The sequence below is a fragment of the Lepus europaeus genome, chromosome 22 (assembly GCF_033115175.1).
Source record: "Lepus europaeus isolate LE1 chromosome 22, mLepTim1.pri, whole genome shotgun sequence".
NCBI lineage: Eukaryota > Metazoa > Chordata > Mammalia > Lagomorpha > Leporidae > Lepus > Lepus europaeus.
Genome location: NC_084848.1, coordinates 20,249,779 through 20,271,964, shown reverse-complemented (window position 1 = coordinate 20,271,964; position 22,186 = coordinate 20,249,779). Strand labels below are relative to the sequence as shown.

At 44.4% G+C, this 22,186-nt stretch overlaps 1 protein-coding gene and 1 pseudogene across 4 annotated transcripts in view; one reads left to right on the top strand and one right to left on the bottom strand.

The window, feature by feature from the left end:
- Positions 1–22,186, bottom strand: part of STON2 (stonin 2) — a 189,593-nt gene that overhangs the window by 93,577 nt on the left and 73,830 nt on the right. The window lies entirely within an intron of this gene.
- LOC133751621 (protein Hikeshi-like) lies at positions 18,631–19,224 on the top strand (annotated as a pseudogene).

Here is a 22,186-nt window from a genome sequence, read left to right as displayed (position 1 = left end):
TGCTAAGCGGGAGAATGAGGCCTCCAAATGAACATTGTTGACTCCTGGCCCAAGGTTCATTCCATTATACCACAACTCCAGAATACTGGAAATATTATTAAGGGGAAGATGGGTTTGGGCAAGACTTAACTCAAAGGCCAATGTCAGTAATGTGAAGCCCATGACCTGAGTTGAAGGTGGTAGAAGTGGACAAACTGGAGGTGTATAAAATAAGAAATGATGACAGCTCAACACTGGAATGTAAGTAACCATGAAGAAAGGAGATTATGCCTGTCCTGACAAGGATGAGAAAATTAGGTTCACAGGGAGAAAGACAAATAATTACAAGAAGTGCAATATATAGGTAGGGAATACAGGGCTATTTCTTCATTGTCTACAAGGGTTTGAGAGATTTAAGACAGCCAAATGAAAATGAAAAATGAAAGTCAAAGGAGAGTGGATATTTGGCCTAGCAGTTAAGGTGCCACTTGCAACACCTACCTGCATTCCATTCCAGAGTACTTAGATTTGGGTCTAAGTACTTAGATTTGAATCTCAATTATGCTTCCAATTATAGCTTTATGTTTATGTCCACCCTGGCAGACAGCAGGTGATGGCTCAAGTATGTGGTTCCCTGCCACCCATGTGGGAGACCCAGATTGAAATCCTGGTCCTTGGCTTCAGTCTAACCCAGTCCCAGCCACTGAAAGCACTGGGGGAGTGAACCAGCAGATGGGAGTTAATCTGTTTCTCAAATTAATAATTAATTTAATTAAACATTGCCCTCTTCCAGTCCAGCTCTCTGCTGTGGCCTGGGAAGGCAGTGGAGGATGGCCCAAGTGCTTGGACCCTGTACCTGCAAGGGAGACCAGGAGGAAGCACCCGGCTCCTGGCTTCAGATTGGCGCAGCGTGCCGGCCGTAGTGGCCATTTAGGGGGTGAACCAACGGAAGGAAGACCTTTCTCCCTGTCTCTCTGTCTCTCTGTCTCTCTTACTGTCTAACTCCTCCTGTCAAAAAAAAAAAAATGTTTAAAAAGCAAGCCAAAGGAGCTGGGCAGAGAGGCTCTAACCTCAGATCAATGACCACAGCAGCAGTCTGAGGGAGAACAGAGGTGGAGAAGGGCTAGAACATTCCCAAGGTTCCAGTCCTAGTTCTAACATTCTAACTGCAATATTACTTGAAGGATGTGAAAACTGATGAGAGCTTCAGGGGAGACAATGTATGGAAAAGTACCTGATGCTGCCTGCCGACAGTGCCTTGTGCTCAAGTGCCTTGGATTGGAACTGAAGTTGTGTCATAGAAACCCTGGGAAATCTCCTCCTCACTTTGACCTTTGTCTTTCAGCCAAATATTTACTATATGCTATCATAGGCAATGTATTTGAGGTGATCTAACAATGAATCAGACATTGATACTGTTGTTACCTCTGGACATACCTGATACAGATTACAGTGTAATCTGGTGTGAATACTCACTTGCTCAGCAAATAGGTACTGAGCATCCACTCCGTGTCAGGCATCCATGAGAGGTACACTCCCAGGGTGTACACTAGCAGGAACTGGAATTGCAGCCAGGCACAAACCCAGGCACTCTGATGTGAAATGTGGGCCTCCCAAGTGGCATCTTAACTGCTGCCAAGTGACCCTTGTTGGGTTCCTGGAAAGCCTCCGGAGTGGGGCTGATTGGCCAGGGAACTCCCATTACGTGATTAGAAGGTTCAAACTCTCAGACACACCCCTGAAGTTTAAGGAGGAGAAAAGGGCTAAAAGTTGGGCTGATCACTAATGGCCTATGATTTAATTAACCATGCCTATATAATGAAGCCTTCATAAAAATCCAACAGGATAGGGTTTGGATGAACTTCCAGATAGTTTAACATGTGGAGTTTCCTGGAAGGTGGTGTGCATGAAAGCTGTGTCCTTTCCATATATTTTTGTCCTATGTACCTCTTCTGTCTGGCTGTTATCCTTTGTTTAAAAAAAAAAAAAACCAACAACTATTAACCTGCTATGAACTATGCTATGCTATGGACTATGAACTACTCTAGCAAATTAATCACAATCAAGAAGGGGTTCATGGGAACCCTCAACTTACACTTGGTATATGTCACAGCCTACTCTTACTTAGCAACTGGCACCTGAAGAGTGTGTGTGTGTGTGCGGGGGGGGGGGGGGGGGAGGGCAGCATGTGGCACTGAGACCTCAGCCTGGGGTATCTGATATAATCTCCAGGTAGACATAATCAGAATTGAGCTAAATTATAGAACACTCAGTTATTATCCACTGGAGAACTGGTTGTTATTGGGGTCCCCACACATTTTGGTGAAAAGAGATGAAGCATTCTATATGGAAACTACCAATAAGAAAAATACTTTGTAGGGGGACTGATGGGGGGACATGATAAGGAATCAAGGAATACTTCCTGGAGGTGTTGGCATTTGAGTCCAGGCAAAACAACACCATAAACCAAGGGTAGAAGGGAAAAAAAGCATAGGGTGCATGGGGAACAAAGAAGCCTCTTTGGGTGGGAAGTACATTTGATAGTGGGAACTAGTTGAAAGTCAGGCAGGAAAGGTGAAGCAAGCAAGGGCAAAAAGAAAAGAAACCTTAATTTTTTAAATATATACCATTTCCCAGGCACCGTGTTAGACACTCTGCACTATTTTACTTAATAAAGTTACCTGCCCCCCCAAACACCCAAAGTTTATAGACAGCAAACTAAAGTTAGAAAAGATTAAACCCAATAGTAGGTCATGGATGTTAGGATAAGGAGGCCAGAGTTTAGGCAGAAGTCATCAAAGGTGTTAAACACAGGAAGGCCATGGGCAGAACTGTGTTGCCCTGGGATTAACCTGGTACACAGTATGGACAGTGGCTCCAGGAGCAGGGGAGCAACAAAAGACAATGTAGATATCAAACTTGCCACTCAGAATGAAACTTCTTGCTTCTTTCATATTCCCAGGCCCCAGGGTATGTGATTAATAGGCTATGCAATCTGAAGTTCAAACACAGCACCTGCTCAAGCTAGTCCAACTTCTCTAGTGCCTAGGGCTAACTGTAAGAGACTCAGGGCTGTTCTTTCTAACCTGCCCAAAGAAATCTGGGCATTTTTAGCCTTTTCAGATTGTAGAGAAAAGTATGAAGAAGGAATACCTTACCCAGCACTCCAACATTAAAAAGCTGTATTTGGGGGCCAGCACTACGGTGCAGGTTAAGCCACCTCTTGGGAGGCTGGCATCATATGGGTGGCAGTTCAAGTTCCAGCTGCTCCACTTCTGACCCAGCTTCCTGCAAATGTGCTTAGGAAGGCAGAGGAAATTGGCCCAATTGCTTGGGTTCATGCCACCCAGGAGGGATACCCAGATGGAGTTCCCAACTCCTGGCTTCAGCCTGGCCTGGCCTTAGCCATTGCAGACATTTGGGAAGTAAACTAGCAGATTAAAGATCTTTTTATCTCTCTGTCTTTCCTTTTCTCTGTAACTACAATTTAAATAAATAAACAAATCTTTAAAAAGATGTACTTGGGGGCCAGCACTGTGGCATAGCTGCAGTGTCAGCATCCCATATATGCGCCAGTTCGAGTCTTGGATGCTCTACTTTCAATCCAGCTCTCTGCTTATGGCCTTGGAAAGCAGTAGGAGATGGCCCAAGTCTTGGGTCCCTGCACCTGCGTGGGAGACCTGGAAGAAGCTCCTGGATCCTGGCTTTGGACTGGACCAGCTCTGGATGTTACAGCCATTTGGGGAGTGAACCAGCAGATGGAAGAACTCTCTCTCTGTCTCTGGCTCTCTGTGACTCTGCCTTTAAAATATAAATAAATAAAGATTTTTTTTAAAAAAAGTTGTACTTGTTTTTGTTTTAATAAAATAAAAAACAATGCATTATAACAATATGTTGGGATACTATTCATTGATTGAAAGGAATGGATTATTAATTTATATAACATACAATTATGTTGAGTGAAAGAAGCCAGACAGATTAATGGACCCACTCTGCGAGTTTACTTATACAAAACTGAATACAAGCTAATTTATACTGACAGAAAACAGATTAGTGGGCGCTTGGTTTGGGCGATTACAAGAGAAGAGCAGGCACTACTGGCGGAGTGGATACCAGTACATTCATTATCTTGATTATGGAGATGACTTCATAGGTGCATGCATTTTGTCAAAACTCATCAAACTGTACAGCTTAAAGCTGCGGAAAGCATAATGGCACTACAGATCCTAAACAAGGCTCCTCTTGGGTTTGTTAAACCAGTCATCCTCCTGGAAAGACTTTATACAAATTATTTAAACCCTGTTTAATATGTACCAATATGTAATACATATATTTTAAGCTACATTCGTCATTAATAGATTATATACTACATGTTAATATATTGATTGCGATACTAATGTTCCTGATACCAATACTAATAGTGGTAGCAGGGAACTAATCATCAAAATTAAAAAGCCTCAGTTTCCTTCTCTGTACATCTCTCACAGATTGTAATAAGCAATGAATAAAATCAGGTATTTGAAAGCTTTATTTTTTTACATACAAGATGATAATCATAACTGCTATCACAAGTGTCTACATCTCATTTCCACAAGCCAAGCTCATGATCCACTTTAAGTAAGGACCAAGTGACTTTTCTTTAAGTCAGAAAGATCTTACTGTTAGCTCCATTAACTCCCTCCTATTTGATATGACCTGAAGACTCTTTCCATTGGGACAAATCTTTTTGACAAAAGATAGGAGATGGATGGGTGATACATTCCATGTAAATTCACAGTGGAGGGCTGCATTTTTAAAAATAAAAATACTACCAACAATTCCTTCATGCTTTAGTTACATTTTTCATTTTATAAGCTTTTTTTCCCGAAAGTCAGATCTTGGTCCTATTTTTGCAAGGCCACAAGTGAAGCAAAACAAGACCAATAAATGTATTGATAATCTAATCCAGCACTATGGGAAAAGGACCCTCAGTATCTTTGAAGGCTACCAATGGAGAAGCAGCAGTGAGAGCAGCTGGGCCTGCATGAGGGACACATGGATTCATCCAGAGAACTCCAATTAATGCCTGGGATTTTTTACAGACTCTTATGGTCAGTGCTACTGCGTGGACTACAACAAAAAGTTCTAACAATGCCATATTCCAAGTGGGTGAAGTCAGTCAAATACCTTTCAGTGAAGGTCACTTCATTTTGGAACCAGTCACTTTAAATCTTGCAGTAACAGATCATCCCAGGATCTTGGTGACGTAAGACTTATTTCTCCCATGACACCCATCAAGGGTCAGCTGCAGCTGATGTTGCTCCCCATCTTCCCTCCAGGGTCCTGGCAGAAGTAGCAGACCCTCGCTAGAAATTCACATTGATCCATGGCATCGTTAGAACACCATACTGACCCATGGCATTGGCAGGCACTGGCCTGAGAGTTTGGTTGCAGGCTCATAGAACACAGAAGGATTTAAAAGTTTAAGCCAAGTGTAAAATCTGTTGAAAAAGTACATCCTAACCTCTTTGACCAAGAATGCTCGCAACACCTGGAAGGCCAAGACACAATGGCACAGTGCATAGTGAGGGCTCCACTGGCCTGAAGCAAACTTTTTTTTTTTTTTTAGAAAGCTTTTATTTAATAAATATAAATGTCATAGGTACAGCTTTTGGAATACAGAGGTTCTTCCCCCCATACTCGCCCTCCCACCCCAACTCCTGTCCCACGTCCTAGTCCCTCTCCCATCCCACTCTTCATTAAGATTCATTTTTAATTATCTTTATATACAGAATATCAACTCTATACTAGGCAAAGATTTTAACAGTTTGTACCCACACAGATGCACTAAATATAAAGTACTATTTGAAGACAAGTTCTACCGTTAATTCTCATAGTACAACTCACTAAAGACAGAGGTCCTACATGTGGAGCAAGCGCACAGTAACTCCTGTCAAATCCACCCTTCCCCCCAGGGTATGCCATCCTGCACTGTGAAGGCCCTGTATGCTCACAGCTGTCCTCTCTTCTAACAACCACATGTTCAGGTTCTACTTCCAGTCCCTGTAAGCCTAAGGGTGCACACACCAAGAGATGCACCCACAAGTGGGTGCACAGACCCTGGAAAGGGCCTGGAAGCTGGCCTGGGGTTGTCCAGGCAGAAGATTCTGGAGTCCTGGGTATATGAACCCTGGTCTGGAAGGCGGTAGGGTGTGGGGACACAAGAAGCCAGAGAAACAACAGATCAGAGTCCAAGCCAGGGTCTGAGGGCAGCATATGGGGCAGTAATGTGTATCTTTGACAGGAAAATAAAAAGGAGTGGTAAAGGAAACATATGGAAATCTATGCTAGAAGGGTCATTTCCCACCTGCATTTCATGGTTCCCAAAACAAGTCACACAGCAAAGCCTGATATCAATGGAGCAGCAGTGTCATCCTTTTGTAAGGGGACCCACATCTTAGGGAGGGACCAGGAATGTCCTCACCAGGGACAAAATCTTTCCTTAGACAGCAGGACTAAGGGTGAAGGAGGGAGACCCAAGTCCAAGTATTGAAAACAGAAGTTAACAGCTCACAACTGGTTGATTTCGAAATGGGGTGAAGTGATCTAGTGCCTTGCACCTAGCACACACTCAGTGAAGGGTGGGAGAACTGCACAGAAATATGTCAAGTGGAAAATGTCCCCACAACCCCAGAATGCTATGTGGGAAAAGGACAATAACTAACTTGGCAAGAGGGGAAAGCAGTGAGTCTCCTGGGAAACATTCTGGCTCAAACTAATAATGTGCTGCTTGAGGCAACCAATTTGTGCAAACAAACCAATTCTGAGGAGGAGGAGGGAGAGGCCACTCATGGAAGTAAACCTGGCAGTTGCTCCCTCCCTCAGCTGAGTCCTCCTCCCTCCCACCTCTTCTCAGAAAAGCTTTCCTTCCTGATTCCAATTGTGTAGAAAGACACCATAGACACAAGTGGCTTTGCAAAGCGGCCGCAGCGGCCATTGGAGGGTGAACCAACGGTACAGGAAGACCTTTCTCTCTGTCTCTCTCACTGTCCACTCTGCCTGTCCAAAACAAAACAAAACAAATAAAAAAAAAAAAAAGGCCAGCGCCACGGCTCAATAGGCTAATCCTCTGCCTGCGGTGCTGGCACCCTGGGGTTCTAGTCCCGGTCGGGGTGCCGGATTCTGTCCCAGTTGCTCCTCTTCTAGGCCAGCTCTCTGCTGTGGCCCGGGAGTGCAGTGGAGGATGGCCCAAGTCCTTGGGCCCTGCACCCCACGGGAGACCAGGAGAAGCACCTGGCTCCTGGCTTCGGATCAGCGAGATGCGCTGGCCACAGCGGCCATTGGAGGGTGAGCCAACGGCAAAGGAAGACCTTTCTCTCTGTCTCTCTCTCACTGTCCACTCTGCCTGGCCAAAAAAAAAAAAAAAAAAAAAGCATGTTGTGGAGAATCCAGCTTCAGTCAAAGACTAGGAGAAACCGCCTTTACAAAAAACCAAACTTTTCCTCATTAGATTTAGCTGTTTTTCTATGATTAAAAAGATTTTTTTTTCACACTCACTAAGTCTTGGGTTTTTAAAATATGAGGAATTCTGGCCGGCGCCGTGGCTTAACAGGCTAATCCTCCACCTTGCGGCACCAGCACACCGGGTTCTAGTCCCGGTCGGGGCGCTGGATTCTGTCCCAGTTGCTCCTCTTCTAGGCCAGCTCTCTGCTTTGGCCCGGGAAGGCAGTGGAGGATGGCCCAAGTGCTTGGGCCCTACACCTGCATGGGAGACCAGGAGAGGCACCTGGCTCCTGGCTTCGGATCAGCGAGATGCGCCGGCCGCAGCGGCCACTGGAGGGTGAACCAACGGCAAAAGGAAGACCTTTCTTTCTGTCTTTCTCTCTCTCACTATCCACTCTGCCTGTCAAAAAAAAAAACTAAAATATGAGGAATTCTGAAAAGTCCCCTATATTACTATTATCAGAAAAGTTACTCCCTACCATGTTTCAGGAGCTTTATGTTCCTGGCTCATTTAGCCCTCAGAACAAACCTGAATACTCGTTGTTGTTGTTGTTATTATTATTATTTCCATTTGACAGCTGAGGAAGCTGACGGCCACTCAAATTAGATGACTTGCCTTCTAACTACAGAGCAGGGAAAGTCATATAGCTGGAGTTGAACCCTCATCTGCTAACCAGCTTTCCATTAGGGTATGTCTATCTCCTACAAGGAATAAGCAACCAGCATCATGCCAACGGAAAAGTTAAAACACAAGCATATAGCTCTTTTACACAGAAAATACCAGAATATTTGAAAAGACTGGCCCTCCCCGAGGCAAATGCGCCAGTTCCCACACATCAAGCAAATAGGTCAACCCTGAAACAAACACTTATCTCATAAATGTTTTATAATAGTTCCACTAACACTTTCATTTCATTTCTAAATGGAAATATTTTTTTCCTGATTTTTTAACTTATTAGTATTATAAATAATTCAGGTCCTATAAAAATCAGTGCAGTAAGAAATAAGTCCTATATTCTCATCATAACCATTATTAGCAGTTGTTAGGGATATATCCTATCAAATTTGTTTCCACATATTTATAAGTATAGTATCATCACATACACATACACACATACATGCAATGTAGTAAAACTAAACACAGGACATTATATAACAAAATTGCTAACACATTTTATTCTGTAATCTGGCTTTTCAATTACCAATATAACTGTATACTTTCCATGACTACACAGCATCTCATTGTTTGAATACAATTTATTTGATATTTTGTTGGGTATTTAAGCTTTGTTTTCTTTAGCTAATATAAATAGTCTCACATTACACACAAAGGTGCATGTATAATTATTGCCTTGGGATAAGATAAACTAATAAAGAGTGCTACTTTTTTTTAAAGATTTATTCATTTATTTGAAAGTCAGGGTTAGAGAGAGAGAGAGAGAGAGAGAGAGAGAGGTCTTCCATACGTTAGTTCACTCCCCATTAGCTGCAACGGCTGGAGCTGTGCCAATCCAAAGCCAGGAGCCAGGAAAGTCTTCCGGGTCTCCCATGCAGGTGCAGGGGCCTAAGGACTTGGGCCATCTTCTACTGCTTTCCCAGGCCACAGCAGAGAGCTGGACTGGAAGAGGAGCAGCCGGACTCAAACCAGCGCCCATATGGGATGCTGGCACTGCAGGGGGTGGCTTTACCTGCTACGCCACAGCACTGGCCCCAAGGGTATACATTTAAACTGATACTGAGAAACAAAATGCCCTCTGGAAAGGTCTTTCCAAACACTGCATGTCAAATTCCATCTCTCCACTCCTAATGCTGGATATTTTCAATCACTTAAACTTTACCAAGCCAATAGACATTTAATGTTACCACCTGATTTTTGGGATACGTAATATTTTCATATCACTTCTTTGAAACTTTTTTCTTTTGTGAACTGATATAGTTCTCTTATGTAAGCCACAAAGAGTCCTACAGGATAAACTAGCCCATAGGTGTGCCACCAAGTCATTCAGCAGAAAGCAGGTATAAAGGCTGGTATAAAGATTTATTAAGCACAAACAATTCTTTTCTCCTTATTACACTGTGGGAAGTAGGCTATAAACAGAGTGTCAGATACAAATTTCAGTTTCTATAGCAAGTGGCACTGCTTATAATGGCTCTAGCATTACTACATTGGATGAAATATACAAGGTCAATCTGGCTACCCTGGGCAGAGAAGGGAAGGAACTTTCAAGTCATACTTACATAGTGTAATGGGTTGAATTCTGTCCTTCTACCCTGTCTGCCCCATCACCACCAAATTCATGTGTTAAAGTCCTAACCCCCAGTAATTCAGAATGTGAAGATAAGGTCTTTAAAAAGGAAATTAAGGCCGGTGCCATGGCTTAACAGGCTAATCCTCCGCCTTGTGGCGCCAGCACACCGGGTTCTAGTCCTGGTCGGGGCGCCGGATTCTATCCCGGTTGCTCCTCTTCCAGGCCAGCTCTCTGCTATGGCCCGGGAAGGCAGTGGAGGATGGCCCAAGTACTTGGGCCCTGCACCCGCATGGGAGACCAGGAGAAGCACCTGGCTCCTGGCTTTGGATCAGCGAGATGCGCCGGCCGCAGCGGCCATTGGAGAGTGAACCAATGGCAAAAAGGAAGACCTTTCTCTCTGTCTCTCTCTCTCACTATCCACTCTGCCTGTAAAAAAAAAAAAAAAAAAAAAAAAAGGAAATTAAGTTAAATGAAGGCACCACAGTGGGCTCTAACACAGTTTGTCCTTATAAGAAGGTGACTTTGGGACACAGACACACACAGAAGATCTCATGGAGACACAGGTGGGGAGATTGGACATCTGCAAGCCAAGGAGAGAGGCTTCAGAAGATACCCATTTTTATAGCACCTCGATCTGAGACATACAGGTGTAGAATTGTGAGAAAGCACACTCCTGGTGTTTCCCACTTTCACAATAGCAAAGACCAACAAGCGCGCTTGGTGCTGCTACTGGAAAAAGCAGACATCTTGTTGATGTTTATAAGCCCTGTTTATAACACTATGTACATTCCCAGACCCACTACGAGGTGGTGACAGAAATCTGTCCCTGAGTCTCTGAGCAGATGTGCTCAATGGAAGTGATCTACGGAAGACAGCTGCTCAGCCTCCAGGACTTTCTATGCTCCATTTTCTCACTTGACCCCAGGGTAACTCATGCCCTCCTTCAAAGCAAGTTTGAAAAATTAACTCATTTTTTTTTTCCAGGGAGGAAACCTATATTAACATAACAGTAACAAGGAGCTGTTCTAAAACCTGAGTAACTTGAGAATGGAAGAAAGAGATGCCCCTGAGATGGAGTCAGGAGGGTGAGAATGGATCTCTAACGTAAACAACTTCAGCACATCTTCAGGAAGAAGATGGACTATAGTCACTTCAAAGAAGACCCCACAGAGAATTCCAAAGATCCAGATCCTGCCCCAGAGGACTTTGGGACCAGAGAAAGAGATTTATGACCTAAAACACATTAACTTGAGAGTCCAGGTACTTTCTATGACCACATCTCATTACTGTGTCAAGCTTGCTATTAAAAAAATAGAATTACCTTTGATCCAAGGTCTTCCATCTGTAATGACTCTACTGCCTGTAACTTTTTGCATGAGTGAACTGAAGCCTTTAAGAAATCAGCCCATTGTTTAATTCAGGAAAAAAAAAACACACACACACAAAAGAAATGAAATGAAAAGTAACCAGCTGTGCCTGACCAATCTCCGAGGCTTTTAAATGACTCTCAGAATGAGTGGGGGACAATGACCTACAAGACCAAACTCTGTTCCTAATATGCTCTAGTCCTTGGCTTTCTCACTGGTAACATGAAAATTCTACAACACACTCATAATCTCTTAAATTTGTTTCAACCTTTGTTTTTTAAGATTTATTTTATTTGAAAGGCAGAGTTACAGAGAAAGGAAGAGACAGAAGGAGAAATCTTCCACCCACTGAGTCACTCCCAAATGGCTCCAATGGCCGGGGCTAAGCCAAGACCCAGAAGCTTCATCTGGGTCTCCCAAGTGAGTGCAGGGACACAAGTACTCAGGCCATCTTCTGCTGCTTTCCTAGGTGCAAGAGCAGGAAGCTGAATCAGAAGTGGAGCAGCCAAGACGCGGACCTGATCCATATAGGGTGCCAGCGTTGCAGGTGGTGGCCTAACCTGCTATGCCATAATACTGGCCCCACTTCTTTTACCTTTAAAGGTCTGTGATGTTTACAGAAACTGAATCCTCAATGTAACTCTAAAAACCAAATAAGAAGCCATTATTTCCAGAAGCTCTGGGGCCCCTGGAGCAACATTAAATAATAAAAGAAAAATTACACTTTGTGCCATCACCACAACTACAGTGTGTTACTGGAACATCTGGTTTCTGTTGGTGACCAAGGGGGAAGAACTGCTAATCCTATGTGGTTTGTTGTCTATATCCATAATTGAGAGAAATATTTATTTCACTACCTCCCTAGAGGTTAGAGTCAACCAAGATGTCAATCATCCAAGTTCATGGGCCCTCTGGACTCTAAATGGTTTCTAATATCTAAGTTTTGATCACCTCTTTAGAACTGAAACAAAAAAACAAAAAGCCCATAGCACCTTAAGTGCCTTCCTGTAGGATTGGGAGCAGAGGCCCAGGCTTTCCAGAGAGCACAGGCTTTCTAGAGGGCCAAGCCACAGGAAGGGCAGAGCTATGCAATACTGACAAGTGTAGGTATCAATCTTAATTTTGTCACTCAATTAACACGTGACTCCGGACACTGGTGTCTGTGATGGTTCACTTCATGGTGTCAACTTCACTGGATGATGGAACACCTAGAAACCTAGAAAAGCATTATTTTGGGAAGATCTTTGAGGGTGTTTCCAGAAGACAATGTGAGTGGACCGGGAGGGAAGAGGTCCTGGCCTCAATGTGAGCAGCACCAGCACTGGCTGGGGGTCTGAAGAGGCTGAAAACTGAAAGTAGATCTCTCTCTGTCTCTCTCTCTCTCTCTCTCTCTCTCTCATCTTTATCTCTATCTCTCTCATCTCTATCTCTATCTCTATCTCTATCTCTATCTCTCTCCCCACCCTCCACCTCCTCTCTCCTCGAGATGGGTATACTCAACTCCTACCTTAGTTGCTAACCTGTGGACTCCAAGACTTAACAGCAGCAGTCCCAGTAGCTGGTCCTCAGGTTTCCCATCTCAAATTGGGAGTTACAATCTCTGTTTCCCTGGTTTTGAGACCCTCGGAGTTGGCCTGAGCCACGCTGCCAGCATCCCACAGACTTCTTCACTTCCATAATCACATGAGCTAATTCTCCCAGAAAATCCCCCTTTATATAACTATACACATATTCTATCACTGCTATATCTCTAGAGAACACTGATGGACACAAAGCCCTTGTCTGAGGAAGGAAGATCCTAAACACTAAGAAGAATGTCACAAAAAATAATCCTTGCAGGGCATTACAGTTGTCACCTCCCCTTTAGGATCACTACATTAGCAATTTTGAAAGAGTCTTGCAAAGTCTCTGGTTGGGGACCCTAGATTTTTAATTAAGCTATTTCAAAACACCTACTATAGACCACTTGTTTGGAATACAGCATCTCATACCATGCCACTTCTTACCAGAACTGGCTCACTACAGATGGTTCAGTAGCCACAAGAATCTACCTCATTATCATGCAAAAGCTTTTTTGCAACATACTCTGCACTCTGAGGTGAATAAACATGGATAGGAAATATGGTTGTTTTCGTCAAAGAATGTATCACTATAGGACTGTGCGATTCTGAGAAACCCAAACTTAGAGAGCATCTCCCTACTGCACTCATATATATCCATATACATTAGTTTTTCAAAAAATGCCTCTAGATTATAATGAAATGCAAGTAAATGAATGGACACTACTGGACTATAGCCTAAAGTATGATAACATAGAGGAAAAAAATCCTTTCCATACTAGGCACATCTGCTTGTTCTCTTGTAGTTCTTTCCAGTCATGAAATTATACTTCCATTAACAAACATACTCAGGCCTAGGTAGCTGGGAAGATGAGCCGTCCCTCTTAATCAGCATAGTTCATTTTACCCATGAGGATCCATGTGTAATTTCAATGTGCCAGGCAGTGACCTGGGGACCTAAGATATATATAGTTCCTTCCCTCAGTCTAATGGTGAACTCCTACACAAATAAATGCCATTCAGTGGAGTAAATGCATAAGTGAGGTTTGTATATTGCTCTTGGAAAATGTTGAGAAAGCAGCACCAAGCATGCAGAAGACTCCTTTATGTCTCCTTCCCAAAACTCACTGGCTTACAAACACTAGTTTTTCACACAAGGCAGGGGGAGCCTAGCAGAGACTTGAGTTGAATTCCAGCTCCACCCTTTTTAAGTCATTTGATTCTGAACAAATGATTTAACCTCTTTAGCTGTTATTTCTACATCTATAAAATGGGACAGTACCAGGTACATTTTTAAGATTGTAAAGATTAAGTGAGATAATGCATATATAAAATATAGAGCAAATTCCAGGCATATAGAAATATTCTATGAATAGAAATAATTTTTAAAATATATATAAAATCCTTTTCAATGGCAAAATGTCTATTTGTAGATAACCAGTTCCTCATGAGAAGATATCACCTGACTTTCTCTTCTTTGTATCCTCAGTGACCAATAAATGAGAGGAATTCAATAGGGGCCAGCGCTATGGTGCAGCGAAAGCCCTGGCCTAAAGTGCCAGCATCCCATACGGGCACCGGTTCTAGTCCCTGCTGCTCCTCTTCCAATCCAGCTCTCTGCTGTGGCCTGGGAAAGCAGAAGATGGCTCAAGTCCTTGGGCCCCTGCACCTGTGTGGGGCTCGGAGAAGGCTCCTGGCTCCTGGCTTTGGATCGGTGCAGCTCCAGCTGCTGCGGTCATCTGGGGAGTGAACCAGCAGATGGAAGATCTCTCTCTCTGCCTCTACCTCTCTCTGTAACTCTTTCAAATAAATAAAAATAAATCTTTTTTTTTTTTAAAAAGGAACTCAATAAACATCTGTGTTTCTGAGAAATTTTTGAATCTATCCAGTGAGACTTTCTTTTTTTCTTATTAAAGATTAACTTATTTACTTATTTGAAAGGTAGAGTTACAGAGAGGGAGAGGCAGAGGTAGAGGCAAATAAACTTTAGTCTTCCATCTGCTGGTTCATTCCCCAAATGGCTGCAGCCACCAGGGCTGAGCCAGACTGAAGCCAGGAAACAAGAGCTTCATCTGGGTCTCCCATATGGGTGCAGGGGCCCAAAAACTTGGGCCATCTTCTGCTGCTTTCCCAGGGGCATTAGCAGGGAGCTGGATCCAAAGTGGAGCAGTCGGGACTCATACTGGTGCCTAAATGGGATGTCGGCACTGCAGGCGGTGGCTTAACCTGCTACACCACAGCACCAGCCCCCAGAGAAACTTCCAAAAAAAGCAGTCTTTAAAGTTTTTTGTTTGCTTGTGTAGTGCAGATTAAAATCTGAAATGTACAGCCTATGGAGATAAAAATATAAGAACAGAAATGAGGCCAAATTTGTAACCGTTAATGAAAGGAAAAAGGAAGTGGCCGGCGCCGTGGCTCAACAGGCTAATCCTCCGCCTTGCGGCGCCGGCACACCGGGTTCTAGTCCCGGTCGGGGCACCGATCCTGTCCCGGTTGCCCCTCTTCCAGGCCAGCTCTCTGCTGTGGCCAGGGAGTGCAGTGGAGGATGGCCCAAGTGCTTGGGCCCTGCACCCCATGGGAGACCAGGAGAAGCACCTGGCTCCTGCCATCGGAACAGCGCGGTGCGCCGGCCGCAGCGCGCTACCGCGGCGGCCATTAGAGGGTGAACCAACGGCAAAAGGAAGACCTTTCTCTCTGTCTCTCTCTCCCTCACTGTCCACTCTGCCTGTCAAAAAAAAAAAAAAAAAAGAAAGAAAGGAAAAAGGAAGCAATTTGTTAAAAAAAAAAAAAATGTTCTGGGGACAGCATCGGGATCCCACCACCCATGTGGGAGACCTGAATGGAGTTCCTAGCTCCCAACTTTGTTCTACCCCAGTCCTCGCTGCTGTGGGCATTTGGAGAATGAACAAGCAAACTGGAATTCTCTGTCTCTCAAATAAAAAAATTAGTAAGTTAATTTGTTTTTGTTCTCCAAGCAAAATACATTCATGGCAAAAAAAAAAAATATCATAGAATACAGATGTACTTTAAGAACAACAAAAGTCCCCTCTAATTCCATCAGGCATATGCTGATTACTAGTTACCTGTGACTCTGATCAAGCTGCAGCAGGATCAGAACAAAGCAGGCAACAGAGAAACACCCTAAATCCTGTAGACAGACGCAAGCCCCAGTGATGTTCTTATCCTACCTCTAACAAGAAACAAGAGAGCTTTTCTGAACATATAAAAAGTTGTCACAAAACTGGAGGCCTCTGGTGCTTGACTCTCCACCCCAGAGAAACACTTGTTTCGGGGGGGGGGGGGGGGGGGGCGGGGAGCATGAGTACAAAATCTATGGAGAAATCCTACTGCTCTGACAGAATTCCACTGTGACTAGTTAAATGCAAATATATCAAGAACATCTGGTCTAAATTTGTTTTAAAGCTAACAAGGGTCTAAATACAAAGAAAGTCTGGAGAAATGTAATCCTGGGTCTGCTGAATCTAGAATTAAAAAATATTTTTTAAAGGTCAAGAAGTTTAACAGATCATGAGACAAAGGGGGGCTAACCTCACAAAGCTAACTCATCCAGGCAAGCTCACCAAAACATTTCTTTCTGGTTTCTCTGGTTTTCCAACACTTTAGCAGTGGCAGTATTTCTGAGTCACATTTGCCAACTTACATGTGCTTGGGGTTTCCTTGTACACTGCAATCTGACTAGGAAGGCAGTATAGGTTAATGCAAAGTTACGTCTATAGGAATGTGTAAAATTTATGTATGCATTCTTTTATGTAATATATATCCCATACACATATAAACATAGATTATATACATACATGTATAATTCCAGGACTTTTTGAAGTCATTAATATAATAAGCTAATACATGTTACAACTCTCCAACAGACAGGGACCAAACACATTGATCCCTAGCCTCCTGTTTTTTCTTGGGTTGCAGCATGGGACACAGGCTGGGAAACACAGGATTCCTAAACCCAAATGGGATACAAGTGTCTCGGGGGCAGATGAGCCTTGTCACCTGCCATCTCTCACCATCCAGTTATTAAACACCTGCCACACGCATCCTCCAGCTTCACATTCCTCAGCTGGCATACATGAGTGTCTGAGTATTCTTTTCTTTATGACTTACGTATCTATTTATTTATTGGAAAAGTAGAGGTTACAGAAAGAGATCTTCCATTTGCTGGTTCACTCCTCAAATGGCTGCAATGGTCAGAGCTGGCCCGGTCTGAAGCCAGAGCTTCTTGTGGGTCTCCTATGAAGGTATAGGGAGCCAAGGACTTGGGTCATCTGCTGCTGCTTTCCCAAGTGCATTACCAGGGAGCTAGGTCAGAAGTGCAGCAGCCAGGAATTGAACTGGTGGCCATACGGGATGCCAGCGTCACAGGCAGCAGCTTTATCCGCTTCACCACAGCTCCTTCCTTGGGCCTGAGTATTCTAATCCCATATTCAAATCCGTACTTCTCCTGTGTGCCCATCACTGAGCAGCAGCTTGTGCTCCTAGACACATTTATGTGTTTTCTCTGCAAAGATGGAGGCTTGTTTTTAATTCCCTTGACCCTCTGACTGCTAAAGACAACACAGCAAAGGGGTCCCTGTGACTATGGGGGTGAGAGGGATGCAAGCGCTGTTTGGGATCAGCCCGCTCCCAGTTCTTCTGTTGCTCTGGAGAGCTGAACACCGCAGCAAACATCACTGCAGCGCTCCAGCTCTGCCCCACCCAGAGATTTGAGCAAGGTGAGGAGATGGGCTTGCCTGCCTCTTCCTAATTATCCCCTTGGCGAGAAAATGAGAAGGAAGTGCAGGCTGATCACAGAGTCTTTCCCTCCACGATTATGCCAGGACTTGCACTACCCATGGGGCCGTCAAACCCAGCTGAAGAAACTCCGCACACAGCAAGCACCAGGAGGGGTATGTGGCTCAGCCAAGGGAAACAGTCTGAAGCTGGAGCACCATAATACCTCTCTGTACCAAGAGGTGAAGCACAGAGCACCCGTCCCAGCCACCACCCCCACACACTGTCCTGACAGGGCACTGCTGATGGGGGCTGCAACTCTTCCTGTGCTGTTACTCCTCACTGCCCTTCATAAAGCTAAGGGGCATGGTACTACAGGTGGGGATTAGGGTGTGGGAGACATGAAATCAATGATATGAGTCTCTCCAAGACAGTTCCTCACAAGGACCCCCAAATCCTCAGCATAGAAACAAATCACCCCAAACCCAACATAGTGCCTCTCCGTATTTACCAACTGCTTGTGCTGAGAAGTGCAAAGCACTCCTCCCATCTCATCCCAGTGGCACACAGTTTACAACCCGCTTTGGAGTAACAAAGGAGTAGGCCATAATTATCCTTATTTCCCATGTCAAAGGGCAACAAGGCACAGGTAGTTAAAATTAGAAATTAAAAAAAAAAATCCCTACACACTCTGCACAACACAAAACACCTTTTCACATTCACCCCACACCCTGCCTGGACAGACTGCCACATTCAAAGGTGAGGAAGGCAAGCTCTAGACATGCCTTCTCTGAGACAGGGACAGGTGAGAATCTGCTCCAGAGCCAGGGTGGTTCAAGTCAGCCTGATGGAGTCATCCAGCCTAAGCAGGGCTCTCTCAGAGACCAGCACTGCCACAAGCCTGGTGGCAGACAGGGACAGGTGGCTACCTGGCTGGGGCTTCCCATGGCTCAACTGAAAGCACATTTACATTCTCCTCTGCTGTGATAGATGGATAAATGCCACAGTTTCTAATATGCTCATTCTCCTAAACCTCCCTTTTCCTTCTCCTCCTCCTCTCCTAGGACCCAGGGTGAGTTAAAGGTTTTTCAAAATCAGAACTCCACCCTGCTTGCTGCTGGTCCAGTTGCTATGTAGTGGAGAGGAGGCTCCCTCCTGCAAGTTCTGGGAGGTTCTTGGGCTCGACTGGGGCAGGATCTCCAGGACTCCTAGTCACCAGCTTCAAGACCTTGCTGGCTGAGCAGAGTCACCACCAACACCATGTTTGGCTGTCTTGTGGTAGTGAGGCTGGTACAAACAGTTGCACAGCAAGTAGCAGAGGATAAATTTGTTTTTGACCTGCCTAATTATGAAAATATGCACCATGTTGTAGTTTTTATGCTTGGAACAATCCCATTTCCTGAGGGAATGGGAGGATCTGTCTACTTTTCCTATCCTGATTCAAGTGGAATACCAGTATGGTAATTCCTAGGATTTCTCACAAATGGGAAACCAAGCGCCATCTTCAAAATTTCAGGTCTTAAATCTGGAGAAGGAAGCCAACACCCCATGGGAGCCATGAATATTGTCCAGACTCCATCTGTTGCTCAGATTGGAATTTCAGTGGAATTGCTGGACAGTCTGGCTCGGCAGCCTCCAGCAAGCAATGCTGCTGTATCCTTGGCTGACCCATCCACACAGTTCAAACAAAAAATGTTGGACAACTTCTACAATTTTGCTTCATCATTTGCTGTCTCGCAGGTCCGGATGACACCAAGTCCATCTGAAATGTTCATTCCAGCAAATGCGGATCTGAAATGGTATGAGAACTTTCAAAGGCAACTAACACAGAAACTTCTCTTTTGGAAAACATAATCTGAATGAAATACTATATGATGGATCCTGAAATTTGTCATGTTTTGAAGATGACTCCATTTGAAAGCATGAAGACATAGAATCATGAAGACTAGGTGTAAAAACTGTTTAGTGACTGTGAAGCTTAATTAAAATCTTTGTAAGAAATTAAAAACATTTAAGCATAAGAATACCTTCATCCAAAAAAAAGAACTCCACTCTGACTGCACAGGTCAAAGTGTTCAGAAAGAACTTTTTCGGGGTTCCCACAGCTCAGACTGCCTCCTGACACTGTCCCCATGGCCAGAGAACTGCTCCCCAAGGATTCACCTCACTGCCTCCCACTTCCCAGGGTGCTAGAGGTTCACTGCTCATCACTGAGTTCAGGCCTGAGGGAGTGGATGGGGATTAAGGACGTGAAGGGACACTGCTCCACTACTAGCAGACATCATCTCCTAGCTCCTGTGCCAACCTGGGCCCTGGTGTAATTTCTAAAGAAAAAGGTGGGGTGGGTGTTCACCCTGGTGGTTGGAATGTCTACAACCCATCTCAGCTATGCTACCAATTTGTACTTGTTGCTAATGCAAACCCTGGGAGACAGCAGGTGTTAGCTCAAATGGTTGGGTTCTGCCACTCACATGTGAAACCTGGATTGTTTCTGGCTCTCAGTTTCAGCCTGGCCCAGCCTTAGCTGTTACAAGCATTTGAGGGAACAAACTAGCAAATGGGACCTCCCTTTCTGTATCACTCTTTTTTTCAGGGGCTGCCCCTGGTGGTGCAGCAGGTTAAGCAGCTGCTTGCCAAGCCAGCATCCCTTAGAGGAGTTCTGGTTTGAGCCTCAGCTGTTCGGCTTCCAATCAATTTCCCTGTTAATGTACCTGGGAAAGCAGCAGCAGATGGCCCAAGTCCTTGGGCTCCTGCTACCCAGATGGAAGCCCCAAATGGAGTTCCCGGCTCTTGGCTCTGGCCTGGTCCAGCCCTAGCTGTTGTGCCATCTGGGGAGTGAATCAGCAGTTCTATGCCTTTGAAACAAATAAATCTTAAACAATTAAACAAATAAACAAACAGAATTCTTTAAGAACGAACGGGGAGATTTCTTTTCATGGTAGAGTGCCCAGAAACTTGTTTCCATAAAAGAGCACTGGGACAGACAGAAGCTACCTGCAAGCATGCACAGCTGTTAAAGACACATGAACTGGGACTGGTGCTGCAACAAAGTAGGTTAATCCTCTGCCTGCAGGCACTGGCACCCCACATGGGTGCCAGTTCTAGTCCCGGCTGCTCCTCTTCCAATCCAGCTCTCTGCTATGGCCTGCGAAAGCTTTAGAAGATGGCCCAAGCACTTAAGCTCCTGCACCTGCATGGGAGACACAGAAGAAGCCACTGGCTCCTGGCTTCAGATCCGCCCACCTCCAGCCGTTGTGGCCATTTGGGGAGTGAACCAGTGGGTGGAAGACCTTTCTCTGTCTCTCCCTCTCACTGTCTGTAACTTTACCTCTTAAAAATCAATAAATAAAATCTTAAAAAAAAAAAGGACACATGAACTTTATCCTCAGGCTCTGCCTGCTACACATCTTATTTTAAATGCCCTCATCCTACTGATAACTAAAAATAAACTGCAGAGCAACATCTGGTTTTACGTTTGTATTTATCCTCTATCTGTAACTGTACAGAAGGTCCAAAAGTCACAGCAAATTGATAATCATAGGGACTCAGGTACTGCTAGGTTTGGGAAATTGCTAGAAAAATCTTTGGAATGTTGATTAAAATCCAGGTCATCCATTTTTCAGTGTTTCCTTTTAAACAAGTCTTTCCAGCTTCTTCAGATGAAGCGTCAACTAGACAATGGGTAGAACGACACCTGCCCCATGAGAGTGTTGTAAAAGGTCAAAGACAGTACATGATATATACTGGCACACACACAGCACACATTCAGTACGTGCTGGCCGTGATTATCACTACTGTAAAACAGGGTGGTTACTAAAGGCAATCCCTCACCTCCCTGCAGCCATGGAAACTGCTGAAGGAAAGAAGAACATCACATGCCATTATCTAGTACTGGGTTTGCCTTTGAGTCCCTACAGAAACCCTGGCCTGGTTGGGGCCACTTAAGTTCCTGGTGGAGACCAAGGTGTGTTGGCTCTCCTCTGCTCTATCCTACCCTATGCCCCAAATTCATTCTCTACTGGCTCTGTGCCCTGGTGGCTGAACTCTATATAGAGAGTGCCTCTTTAGGGCCTTGTGCCCTGTGGCTTCTGGCTTGCATCTGCCAAGTGGGAAACACCAGCACAAGACCTGGGTATTTACGCCCTGCTATCTCCATACTTCATTTAATCTCTACTGTGCCCTGTCCTTTTATATCTGTAGCATCTTCTGGGCAACCACTATCCTGTGACTCCAACTCTTGCTGCCTCTACAAAGCAGCCCCTTAATTAAATTCTCTGCAGGTCAACACTTTTCAAGGCCCCATCTGCCTCCTGCTGGGACCCTGACCAGAATGACCTGGGAGGAGGTTTACTTGATGCAAACTGCCACTCTGTTAGCATGACTTTAGGAAAGGGAGATGCTAAAAATAATTTGACTTTTCAGACAGGTAAAGAATGCCTAGTGCAAGCTAGGACTTATTTTTGTCATTTGAATCTCCAAGAACTAAAACAACTTTCAACTATAAGAAAATAGAGAGGCCATCAGAAAAATAGCCTGGGACTAGAGATCTCACCTTTCCCTTCAATGATGGGCCCAATCGGTACCATCCTGACACAGGAATCCTATTGCAGGAAGGGAATAAGTTTCATCCTTGATGATCACTTACTCTACTAGGAGCTGACAATTGGGTCAGGTAGGTATTATTGTTATTCCCAGAAGATGAAACTGAGTCCTAAGGATAGTAAGGATCTTGCCAAAGATTGCATAGCTGGTAAATGGCAGTACCAGGATCTGAATCTAAGCAGGCTAATTCTGCAGACCAGAATATATATATTGT